The sequence below is a fragment of the Garra rufa genome, chromosome 18 (assembly GCF_049309525.1).
Source record: "Garra rufa chromosome 18, GarRuf1.0, whole genome shotgun sequence".
NCBI lineage: Eukaryota > Metazoa > Chordata > Actinopteri > Cypriniformes > Cyprinidae > Garra > Garra rufa.
The window spans coordinates 26,899,506-26,913,244 of NC_133378.1; the positions used below are offsets into that span (position 1 = coordinate 26,899,506).

Here is a 13,739-nt window from a genome sequence, read left to right on the forward strand (position 1 = left end):
TTTTGAATACTTCTATATTACATTACATTTTATCACATTTCTAAACATACAGTGCCTTGCGAAATTATCCATACCCCTTCATTTCTTTCACATTTTGTTATGTTGCTGCCTTAAGTTAAACTACTTTAAATTACTTTTTTCCCCCACATCAATTTACACTCCCTACACCATTATGGCAAAGCAAAAAATAGGTTTTTAACATTTGTGCAAATTTATTAAAAATAAAAAACTGAAAAGATCCCGTTGCATAAGTATTCATACCCTTCTCTGGGACACTCGGAAATTTGCTCGGTAGCATTCATATTGCTTCTAGATGTTACCACACTTCAAGTGGAGTTAAACTATTGCAAATTAATTTGAATGAGCATGATTTAGAAAGGGACACACCTCTCAGAAAAAGTCTAACAGCTGAAAATGCATATCAGAGCAAAAACCAAGTCCTGAGGTCAAGATAACTGGCTGTAGAGCTCAGTGACAGACTTGCGTTAAGGCAATGATCTAGGGAAGAGTTCAGAAAAAAACTGCTGCATTAAAGGTTCACAGAAGCATTATCCATAATGGAAGACGATTGGAACAACTAGGACTCTAGAAAATGTCTGCCAGCCCCCATCCAAGCTGACAGAGCTTGAGAGGTGAAAAGGTGAGGCAAAGAATGGCAGATAATTGCCAAATGCAGATGTGCAAAGCTTGTCACATTGTACCCAAAAAGACTTGAGGCTGTGAAGGTGCTTCAACTATGTACTGAGTTAAGGGTATGAATACTTATGCAATGTACTTATTTCAGTGTTTTATTTTTAATAAATGTGCGGTCTGAATAATTTTGCAAGGCACTGTACACTACCAGCTTTTGAACAGTAATTTTTTTCTTCTTCTGCTCATCAAGCCTGCATTTATTTGATCCAAATTACAGCAAAAATAGTAAAAAATTTTAAATATTTTTTTCTATTTAAAATAACTGTTTTCTTTTTGAATATATTTTAAAATGTAATTTATTCCTATGATTTCAAGCTGATTTTAGCATTACTCCACTCACATGATCCTTCAGAAATCATTCTAATATTCTGGTTTGCTGCTGAAAAATATTTATTATTATGTTGAAAACAGGTTTCTTTAATGAATAGAAAGTTAAGCATAGAAAGTAAACAGCATTTATCTGAAATATAACTATTTTGCAACATTATAAATGTCTTATCACTTTTAATAAATGTAAAGAATCATTGCTAAATAAAAGTATTAATTTCTATTATCCTGCTATTTACGGAGCCCCTAAGGGGACGTGGAGCAAAAATTAAATAAAGTTTAGTTTCGCGTGCTCACGTGAAACTATCGCGTGCGCACGTGAAACTATCGCGTGCGCACGTGAAACTTTCTCTATAGTTTCGCGTGCGCACGTGAAACTATCGCGTGCACACGTGAAACTTATAGTTTCGCGTGAGCACGTGAAACTATCGCGTGCGCACGTGAAAGTTTCACGTGAGCACATGAAACTAAACTTTAAAAAAAATTCTGTACATGAAGGTTTTCGCGTGAGCACATGAAAGTTTCAAGTGAGCACATGAAACTAAACTTTAGATTTTTTTTACTCTGACGTCCCCTTAGGGGCTCCGTAGCTATTATTCTATTATCTATTATCTAAAAAAGCATACTGACTCAAAGCTTTTAAATGGTATAGTGTATAGTATAATGTTACAAAGCTTTTTATTTCAGACAAATGCTGATCTTTGGATCTTTCTGTTCATCAAAGAATCCAGAATTTTTTTTTACTTTGAATATTTTGAATATTTATATATTACATGGCATTTTATTACATTTCTACACTACCAGTCAAAAGTTTTTGAACAGTAAGATTTTCAGTAAGTCTCTTCTGCTCACTAAACCTGCATTTTAATCCAAATTACAGCAAAATAGTAAAATGTAGATTTTTTACTATTTAAAGTAAGTGTTTTCTTTTTGAATATATTTTAAAAATGTAATTTATTCCTATGATTTAAAAGCTGATTTTTAGCATCATTACTCCAATTCTAATATTCTGATTTGCTGCTCAAAAATATTTATTGCTATGTTGAAAACAGGTTTCTTTAATGAATTGAAAGCACACTGAAGACTGGAGTATAAGTAAGGGATAATCAACGGTTTGCCGTGCATTAAAGGATTTTAAATGCACGATGTGGAGGCTAATCCTTTAATGCAAACCCGCTTATTCCATGGTTATTTGCCAAGTTATAAACAAGTTAAAACTAGTACTGCTCTTTGCAGCACAATATTTGACCGAATAGTTAAAAAAGACGGTTCTCTTACGAGAGGTCTCTCCTACTGCGTAGCTTACGCTAGGGGAAAATCCTTTCCGCGAGAGATATTGAAGCCAAAAAATTATCCTTAATTTTGTATTAATGTAAAACGCGTTGCCGCGGTGAGCAGACATAGGCGAGGCGTACTGCGTGCCTATTGGCTGCTCCGCAGCAACTGCAGCACCTATCGAGCGAGGCTTGGCGCGATGTCAGCTCCAATGAGAGCATTTCGCGCCTGATACGTCATCTCCCGCCGAAAGTGGCGTGATCCCAGCCTATAAATATCGCTCGCAGGTAGCTACACTCTGATTTTTTCATCCTTCAAGCGAAGCTCACGCATCGCTGGAGCCGGAGAAGAAGCCGCCGTCGACTGCAAGCATCTCAGCGGGACGAGCCATTGGAGCTGCTGGCCACGCCGCCTTCCGTGCCTTCCTGCTGCGCTTTCCGGCGCCTATATCCTTTATAATCTTTTATAATCTACAGTGTGTGTCGCCGCTGCGATACACACTGTTTCTCTAAGAGAGCAAAGTGTCTTTTTAAAGATGCTTTCATACGGCTCGTGCAGATGCCAATGGCGACTCTGAGGACTTGCCTTGCCTTCTTCACTGAGACTGCTCCCCCGCCCGCGCGGTGTCGCGCCGTAAAAAGCGCTGTGCCCAGCGGGCCCCGGACCCTTCCTCCAGCCGACAAAGCTCGCCGGTTCGCCCGCCTGCTTCATCGACCTCGTCAGCCTCTGTTCCGGACGTAAAGCGGCCGCTGTATGCCACCGCTTCCATCGACGCCGCTGACGAGGGGGGCCATGAAGGAGGAAGAGGATTTCCGTGTCCCGCCAGAGCGGGAACGCGCATTCTGCTCAGACGCAGCGCTGCGTAGCATGGCCTCTCACCGTTGCTGAGAGGCACCCGTGGTTAACGGTTTCTGATGTTTTTCTCGTCCGGCCGCCGCCCCGCCAGACGCGGCCCGCGGCCCAGGATTGAGTTGAAACCTGAGCCTCCGAAATCGTCCTAGCAACTAGGAAAACGACGGTGTACGAGTCCCGCTGTTGCCGGTCCCCCACCAAAGTTATTCGCTCGTCCAGTCCCAGGAAATGTGACTGTTCCAGTGTTTTCTGCAGCCAACAAACCGGCTCCGTCGCCCGTTTGCCTGCACACAAAAGTCGTTCCCACGGCTACACAGATAAACTCCCAATAAAGTGTATTATCTGGTGTCCCGGCCACGGCCGATGGTGTTTCACGTGTTGTAAGAATATGCCCACTAACCAGTGCTCAGCTCTACACACAAGCACAGCGCACATAAAATCGACTCAGATCGATTGCGCGTCACACGTGGTAAATGTGCCCGCTTCACAGTGCCTACAGACACCACATTATGCACTGTTGGTTTCTGTAAAAACGAAACCAACAGTGCATTAACTCTATGCTTTGGAGTGTTAAATGTGCCCGCTTCACAGTGCTCACAGACACCTCATTATGCACGTCAACCGGTTTCTGTAAAAACGAAACCAGGAGTGCGTTCGCTCTATGCAGGCGAACGCTGTTTGGAGTGTTGAACGCCGGTGCGCGAGTCCCGCGGCTGCCAGACTCCCACCGAAAGTATTCGCTCGCTCAGCTCCAAGAAATGTGGCTGTTCCAGCGTTATCCGCAGTCATCAAGCCGGCGCTGCAGCCTGCTTGTCTGCACTCAAGAGCCGTTCTCACGGCTACCCAATTAAATCCTCAAAGGAGTGTATTTTCGGGTATTCCGGCCATAGCCGAAGGTGTTTTGTGTGTAGCTCGCATGCGCATACACATGAGCACATCCTGTCATACAAAACCCGCGCACATAAAGTCGACCCGAATCGGCTGCGCTTCACATGTGATAAATGTGCCCACCCCAGAGTGCCCACACATATCACATCAGGCAGGTCTTACGGTTTCTGTAAAAACGAACCGGACGACGCCCCGTCTACACGGCTAAAGGCTGCGCTGAGTGTGTTGAATGTGCCCGTTACTACGCAACCACATATATACACAAAGATAGCAGTCCCCGCGGTCAGTGTACCCCGAGCCTCGAATGTCACAGTCACTCGTGCGTCACAACGCACCGAAGCGACTCCGTTATTGACAGATCGGAGCGCGCTTCGCACCTACCCCCTTGCGTTACAGGTAAATGCATGGGAAAAGCTCCCAGGGGTTTCACAATGGGTGCTGGACATTATTAAAGGAGGCTATTCGCTACAGTTTCACCGACTTCGCATGTGGTATATGTGCCCACCCCAGAGTGCCCACACATATTACATCAGGCAGGTCTTACGGTTTCTGTAAACCGGACGACGCCCAGTCTACGCGGCTAAAAGCTGCATCGAGTGTGTTAAATGTGCCCGTTACCACGCAACCACATATACACACAGAGAAAGCAGTCCCCGCGGTCAGCGTACCCCGAGCCTTGCATGTCACAGACACCGAAGCGGCTCCGTTAGTAACAGATCGGAGCGCGCTTCGCACCTACCCCCTCGCATTACAGATGCATGGGAAAAACTCCCAGGGGTCTCAAAATGGGTGCTGGACATTATAAAGAGAGGCTATTCGCTCCAGTTTCGACGACGCCCTCGCCGTTACACGGTGCGCGTCGAGACCACGATAAAGGCAGATGCAGCACACCTGCTACGAGCCGAAGTGACCACTAGATCTAAGGCAACTGAACAAAGCGCTAGTGAAGCGAAAGTTCAGAATGCTCACAACCAGGAAAATCCTCACGCAAGTGTGCCGAGGAGACTGGTTTGTGTCAGTGGATCTGAAAGACGCGTATTTTCAAATACAGATAGCGTCGCGTCACAGGCGATTTTTGAGATTCGCCTTCGAGGGCCAAGCTTATCAGTACACAGTCCTGCCATTCGGTTTGTCCCTAGCACCCCGTATATTTACGAAGTGCATGGATGCAGCGCTCGCCCCGCTCAGACAGAAAGGCGTGCGAATACTGAATTATTTGGACGACTGGCTGATTTTAGCGCAATCTCACTCAATGCTCAGGGAACACACGACCATGTTACTCGATCACCTCGAGAACTTGGGTTTGAAAGTCAACTGGGAGAAAAGCTCGCTGAACCCCAGCCAGAATATCTCCTTCCTGGGCATAGAATTAGACTCGCTGGCAATGAAAGCGAAGCTTTCGTCAGTGCGCGCGCTGAGCGTTCAGAGCGCAGTGAGCGCGCTCTGCCGCAGCAAGTCTGCCCCGCTCAAGACCTTTCAAAGAGTGTTAGGTCTTATGGCTTCAGCATCATCAGTTCTACAGTTAGGGGTGCTTTGCATGCGCCCACTGCAGCTCTGGCTGAAAGCGCGCGTGCCGCGCCGAGCGTGGGCGTCCGGTCGACTCCGTCTCACGATCGATCAGAGTTGCGTTACAGCCCTGATGCCGTGGAGAGCAGCCGACTGGTACCGAAAAGGTGTCACTCTAGAGAGACCCTCGAGGGTGAAAGTAGTGTCCACGGACGCGTCCACCTTGGGATGGGGGGCACTGCTAGAGGGCAGACCGGCGTTCGGCCTATGGTCAGAACGAGAGAAGTCACTGCACATCAACTGCCTCGAAATGATAGCAGTGGAGAATGCGCTGACATACTTTCTTCCCCTATTGAAGGGAAGTCATGTTTTAGTCCGCTCCGACAACACATCGGTAGTGGCTTACATAAATCGCCAGGGCGGACTCAGGTCCAGAAACCCACATGCACTCGCAGAACGCCTTCTGGTATGGGCTCATCGCAACCTGTGCTCGCTAAGGGCAGCGCACGTGCGGGGGACCCTAAATGTAGGACCAGACAGACTGTCCAGGAACAATGTTCCGGCGGACGAATGGTCGCTGCACCCTCAGACGGTGCAGCTATTATGGAAAACATTCGGCAGAGCGGAGATAGATCTATTTGCATCTCAGGACAACGCTCATTGCCCAGAATTCTTTTCCAAAGCCAAGGACGCGCTAGCCCATACGTGGCCCCGCCGTCCTCTTTATGCTTTTCCCCCAGTCTCTCTCCTACCTCAGGTGATAGAGAGGGTGAAAGAGGAAAGGTGTGCAATACTGCTGATAGCGCCGTTTTGGGGAAACCAGACTTGGTTCCCAGCGCTGATGCAGATGACGAGCATCGCACCGTGGCCAATACCTGTGAGGAGAGACCTCCTCTCGCAGGCGGGCGGCGCGATCTGGCACCCCCATCCCGAGCTGTGGTCCCTTCATGTATGGGTCACCAGGGAATATATGATGAACTCCCCACAGGAGTGATATCAACGATCACACAGGCTAGAGCTCCATCTACTAGACGGCTCTATGCATCGAAGTGGTCGATATTTGCGGACTGGTGCACTGGTGACTGTGGTGTGACAGATGTACTTTCCTTCCTACAAGAGCTACTGGACAAGGGCAGGTCCCCGTCCACGCTCAAAGTTTATGTGGCGGCCATAGCAGCGTTCTCGAGGACAACGCTAGGTCAGTCAATAGGGAGGAACGATTTAATCATACGCTTCCTTAAAGGAGCCAAGAGGTTAAATCCACCCAGACCGCCTTCAGTCCCAACATGGGACCTTTCTGTGGTGTTGGACACTATGAAGAGCGAACCATTTGAACCACTACAGGCGGCTTGCATGCGCTTTCCGTGGGCGCGACATGCATGGAGTTTGGACCCAACGACTCAAAAGTCATACTCAAACCCAAGCACGGATACGTGCCAAAGTCTATTAACACACCGTTTCGAGCACAGGTCATCGCACTGTCTGCTCTACCGGCTGTGGATGAAGAGGCTGACGCGAGACTCTTATGTCCAGTTAGAGCGCTAAGAGTCTATGTGTCACGCACGTCTGCTTTTAGACAGACAGAACAGCTGTTTGTTTCGTTTTACGGGCATTCTAAGGGAATGGCTGCGTCAAAACAGACTTTATCCAGATGGATAGTGGATGCTATTGCACTGGCGTACGAGTCCAAGGGCATGCAATGCCCGCTGGGTGTCAGAGCACATTCCACGAGGGGCGTGGCTTGGTCGAGTCGACTTGGTCGACTTGCAAGATTTTTGTACGGCGGCAGGCTGGGCCTCTCCGTCTACATTTATAAGATTCTACAACCTGGAGGTTCCTGCCCTACAGGCCAAATTGCTGTCGGTCTAGATATTAGCAGATATCTAGACCCACGTTCCAAGTTTATCCAGGCCGTTTACCTGCCCGGATACACCAGGAGCCAGTGTGTTTAGGGCACTAATCCCCTTATACGTTTAAGCACTGTATGAACCCCGGGCTACGGCCCTAGGGTCTATGGTATCAGATCTTGGCATGCACGGCGTTTTACAGGGCGTTCCCCTAGCGTAAGCTACGCAGTAGGAGAGACCTCTCGTAAGAGAACGTACTCGGTTACTAACGTAACCTCGGTTCTCTCAGAGAGGGAACGAGTACTGCGTACCTTGCCGTGCAAGCGTGTGCTCTGGGCGCTTTTATGATGAAAAAACCAGAGTGTAGCTACCTGCGAGCGATATTTATAGGCTGGGATCACGCCACTTTCGGCGGGAGATGACGTATCAGGCGCGAAATGCTCTCATTGGAGCTGACATCGCGCCAAGCCTCGCTCGATAGGTGCTGCAGTTGCTGCGGAGCAGCCAATAGGCACGCAGTACGCCTCGCCTATGTCTGCTCACCGCGGCAACGCGTTTTACATTAATACAAAATTAAGGATAATTTTTTGGCTTCAATATCTCTCGCGGAAAGGATTTTCCCCTAGCGTAAGCTACGCAGTACTCGTTCCCTCTCTGAGAGAACCGAGGTTACGTTAGTAACCGAGTACGTTATTTTCGTCAGTTATGACACGCAGCTCTAGCATTCTGCCTGCTTCAAATCACACAGAGAGAGATGAAATAGTGCGGTAAGATCACATTTATTTGAATGAATTATAGCATTTGTTTCAGTAAATTATCATAGACCGAGAGTGAGCGAGAAGGCGAGAGAGAGAGATGACAGTTGTGTGTGTGTGTGTGTGTGTGTGTGTGTGTGTGTGTGTGTGTACCTGCCTGTGTGCTGCCGGTCTCTCTCTACAAACAACAAAATCATTCAAAAACAGCAGTTTTACCACCTCGTTGCTGAGGAATATAATGTAGCGATCTATCTAGGATATTTTAACAATAAGAATCGTGGGGAAGTGCTGACAAGAAGTTTATGTATGTGCGCAGCACAATGCGATCTCCGAGTCCGACCTCTCTCTCTCTCTCTCTCTCTCTCTCTCTCTCTCTCTCAATTCAATACAATTCAGAAAGCTTTATTTACGGTGGCCGAGAGAGACCAACGCGCTGCAAACAAGAAAACACATGCAAACAGAAAAAAACGACAACAAATTAAGAAAACATCTTCATCAGTTTGACAACACAGGCGCTGCAAATCCTCGCAACGCAAACACAAATACGGAAACGCGGCGCGCTGCAAATTCTCACAACACAACCAAACTCAGAAACGCGCTGCGAACACACGAGGGCGCTGCAATGACAAAAAAAGTACATTTTGTATTGCCAAAGCATCACAAGAACATAGAAAATGATTTAGAACATTTAGTACACAAAATTATAATAATAGTTCAATTAAATAAAAAGATAGTATTATATATATTATCTTGGCTAGTTATTGTAAAAATAATAATACAGATAACATAAAACAATAATAATAGTGTAAACAAAGATTAATAAATAAAATAAGAAGGATTATATTGCAGAAATCATGTATATAAAAATGGCAATAAAAATAAAAATAAAGAAACACTGAACTTGAACATTATATATGTGTGTGTGTGTGTGTGTGTGTGTGTGTGTGTGTGTGTGTGTGATGGGGTGTGTTAGGCTGTGAGTGAGTGTGTGTTTATTGGGTGTTTGCTGCTCTGCTCGTCCCTCAGGATGTGGAGAGATGCTACAAATCTTGCTGCTAAATTGGAGCATTTGGCTTTTTCGCCAAGGATGAATCTGAGTTTTTGGGTTGGGTTACAGGTGTTAAATTGGGGAAATATTTTATTAATTTTGGGGTAATTTTGGTTTCTGATGTGTTCATATTTTGGGCATTCTGTGAGGAAGTGCAGTTCGGTCTCCGGCACTCCCAGAATGCAGTGCGTGCAGAGTCTGTCCTCCCGGGAGAGCCAGGTCTGTCTGCGCCGGCCCATCTCGATGGCCAGGCTGTGCTCGCTGAGTCTGTACATCGTCAGGGTTTTCCTGAGCTTCACATCACTCACTGTGCTCAGGTAGTTCGCAACAGTGTACTCTCGATTTAGTGCCGAATAACATTACAGTTTGTGTTGGTTTTGAATGGTGTTCGTCCAATGGGTGATGTACTTGTCTTGTTCTGTGTTGATAATTTGAGCAGGCCGAATGTGTGTGAGTGTGTGTGCTGAGGCGAGCTGATCTCTGCAGGAGAGAGCTCAGTCAGTCTCAGCACCAGCTGGTACAGGGGACTCCTCGCTATGCTCAGCTCTTGGTGTGTGAGGGCTTCGTAATGGTGTGTGTTGGGGTCGCTTGTTTTCAGGTGTTTCCAGAATTTGATGGCTCTTTTTTGGATGTTTAGGAGGAGAGGGTATTGGCCTCTCTCTCTCTCTCTCTCTGTGTTTGCGTGCATCAATTAAAGCAGCGCATTAATATAGAACAGTGATTTAACTGACTTGGAACTACCTGTGAATTAATTAAGCAATAAGGTACGAGAGGCCGTGCTGTATCATGAATAAATCATGGCTGAATGATACAGCACGGCCTCAAGTACCTTATTGCTTTTATAAAACGGTTACCAAACAATAAAAATATTAAAATCAAAAATATATATTAATTTATTAGGGCCGGGACTTTAACGCGTTAATTTAGATTAATTAATTACACAAAAATAACGCGTTAAATTTTTTTAACGCATTTTAATCGCAATACGTTTTGCACCGCGGAACGTTTCTCACTAGATGAGATTCGGCGGACCGATTGTACTGGAGCACAAACTAGCGTTCAGACAAGCCAAAGACGTCCGTCCTAAATAGTATTGTATGTCCCAAATCGTAGTATGTTTAAAAAGTATTCCAAAGATTCCCGGATGGTCTACTACTTAACGATCAATGCACACTCTTAACTGCTTATATTGCCCGCAACACACTGCGCCGTGAACGAGGATTCGATTAGAACTACAAACACGCATAAAAAGTGTTAAAAAACTACAAACATGGAGGATATACGCGACCAACGGACAGGTAGAGAAAGGGGTTTGAGTGATAAATAATCAGTGTGTAACCTGATAAAAACTATTTTTTAAATGTTATCCGCGTTATATTCCATGTGCAGCAACATTTATAATGATAGGTTTGGTCATTAAAGTTTAAATGCATAATTAAGCAAACACAAGAGCAGAGTTCTCGGAATGAAAGACTCGTTAAAGAACGTGCCTCTTGCTACACTTTCAATGGCAATATTGTACTGGTCTGTTGGACTTGGTTGAACAAAAATAAACAATATTTTGTTGCTTAAGCTTATGTATTCAGTCATTATTCAATGGTATACTAAAAATCCATGTAAAAATCTTAATTCTCACTGTTCTCAGGTCAAATATTTACATGCGATTAAAATGTGATTAATTTCGATTAATTAATTACAAAGCCTCTAATTAATTCGATTAAAATTTTTAATCGAGTCCCGGCCCTATAATTTATATATATTAAGTTGTACGTTTTCATAAAGTAAAATCATTAACTGCCTTCCGCTGTAAAAAGTAGTCCCTAACTGCTGAAGCTGTGTTTACGTTGCTAAGGGTGGTTGCTAAGGGGGTTCAATGATACACAAAACCGTTGAGTGAAGCGGTCATAGCAGTGCCATATCATGAATACGACACAGCTGCTGACCAATCAGAATTGAGGAATGGAACTAACCGTTTTATAAACGGTTTTATTCCATGGAATGTCTGGATACTGGATTCTGATTGGCTGGCAGGTGTGCAGTAAAACCGTTTAATGCACAGGTAGTTCCAAGTCAGTTTAATCACCGTTCTATATTAATGCGCTGCTTTAATTGATGCACACAAAAGCACAGAGAGAGAGAGAGAGAGAGAGAGAGAGAGAGAGAGAGAGGTCGGAGATCGCATTGTGCTGCGCACATACATAAACTTCTTGTCAGTGTTTGCCTGCGATCCTTATTAAAATAGCATAGATACGAGATCGCTACATTATATTCCTCAGCAACGGGGTGGTAAAACTGCTGTTTTTGAATGAATTGTTGTTTGTAGAGAGAGACGCACAGCATTGCAGCCAGGTAACCTTACGCACACACACAACTGTCATCTCTCTTGCCTTCACACTCTCTCTTGGTCGATCGATAATCTACTGAAACAAATGCTATATTTCATTCAAATAAATGTGATTTTTACCGGACTATTTAATCTCTGAGTCTGATTTGAAGCGGCCAGAATGCTAGAGCTGCGTGTCATAACTGACGAAAATAACCGTCTTTTTTATCCATTCAGTCAAATTTTGCGCTGCAAATATCAATCCTAGTTTTAATCTGTCTATAACCATGGAATAAGCGGGATAATCAACGGCTTGCCGTGCGTTAAAGGATTTAAAATGCACTTCGCGGAGGCAACCACCCTCCGCTTTGCGTCGGGCGGTTATTAGACTCCACGTCGTGCATTTAAAATCCTTTAACGCACGGCAAACCGTCGATTATCCCTTACTTACTGCATACCTGCCAGCCAATCAGAATCCAGTATCCAGACATTCCATGGAATAAATAATCTTACTGTTCCATCAAACTCTATTGTTTAATAGCCTACTGACTAATAGGATATTATCAAACCATTAAAAAAGAGCTATTTTCAAATGTAGTATCTCCTAGAGGAGAAAATGTGCTTATAAGTGTCAATGCCCTTAGCTCTTGTTTATGAAATTTTTCAAGCTTAACCGGATTTTTTTAATTAAATAATTACACCTAATAAAATGGCATGGGAATCCCATAATCCAAATACTCTGGGAGTGTTTCTCAACGGCTCTGACTCTTATTGTGCTTGTGAAGTGATTACTTATTGGTTCCATAAAGAACCTTTAACATCTTAAGAGCCTTTCTGTTTCACAATGTGTTCTTTGTGGCAAATACTGTTCTTCAGATTATAAAAAAGGTAAGCAAGAAATGGTTATTTAAAGAACCTTTGACTGAATGGTTCTTTGTGGAACCCAAAATGATTCTTCTATGGCATTGCTTGAAGAACCTTTTGAAGCACCTTTATTTTTTGTGAAGGGCTGTCGCGATTCCTGGATTCAGTTTGAGTACTCGATTAAAAAAAATCCTCGATTTTTTTTGTGAATCCATAAAACGCATTATTAGACCGTTTTTCAAGGCATGATATAAACACATTTAAAAATCATAATAAAGCATAATGCTATTGTGAATTCACAAACGCTACGATTCAATTAAACTTATGGGATGCTGGTTTAATATATGCGGAGCTCCGTTTACAGTAAATGCTTCTCTACAGGAAGTGTTAGTTGCAAAGGAATGCCTTGTCGAGTTTGGTGACCCTGCTGTTTAAAATACGTCTAAATTTGTATAAGAGAATTAGACATTACAAGAGTGAGCTGGGTAAATATAAAGCCTTTTTTGGGAATTAGAAGAGGGTAATAGATCTCTATGGTGTGAATTGACAAAAAAGCAACTATACACTGTTTTGTTAAAACCCTGAGAAGTCTTTAATGTTAATATTTCTCAAATGACTAAACTTGCATTAAGTAGCAAAAAACCCAAGTAAGTAATTAAGTGAATTCACCCTCACAAGATTGTTTATCTTTATGGTCACGCCCTGCAACTAAGCTTGAGAAACTATTTCATCAGTACTCCTTATTACAAAACTTATGAAACCCTTGTTTATGCAATTTCATTAGTAATCTTTACCAGAAGTGTCATGCATTAATACCACATGTTTCTGTGTCTCTCCAAATATAAGTAAATGTTCATATGATAGGGCCACACTTTACGAAAAAATACATACAGATACATACAACACAAGAAAGTTGTGGTGCTTGTTGAGGCATGTAAACTAATCCGCAGCTGCATGGTGTTCCTGCGTTCTCTTTTGCATCTTACAATTTTCTGTTTAAGTTATCTTTGAATCTCATTTGTTTGAAACCAACCCAAAAACAACCATGTCACCTAGTTTTTTGCTGTATAAAATATTAGGAAGTTGTCTCCAAATGTAATTCCTTGGCATGTGATTAATAGTTTAAGAGTGCAATATGATTTTATTCATTTTAGCCAGCTGCAAGACAAAGCCACAGCAGTATGACACAAGTGCAGGTGTTTGAGAGATTTTGTAAAGCAGTTTCTTATCACTCCTGTTTCTAAATCACAAAGGTGTGGATTCTTATGTAGGAGCAAGAAATTAAATCATTTACAGCCTATTCAATGTAGTCATTATTTCTGAGTCACAGTTCTCATCAATTTACATGTAAGAACATGACT

The 13,739-nt window shown here is 43.9% G+C and overlaps 1 protein-coding gene across 1 annotated transcript in view; it reads right to left on the reverse strand.

Annotated features, from left to right (window-relative positions):
- The window catches only part of b4galnt1a (beta-1,4-N-acetyl-galactosaminyl transferase 1a), a 38,044-nt gene that overhangs the window by 1,543 nt on the left and 22,762 nt on the right, over nt 1-13,739 (reverse strand). The gene's annotated exons all lie outside the window — the stretch shown is intronic.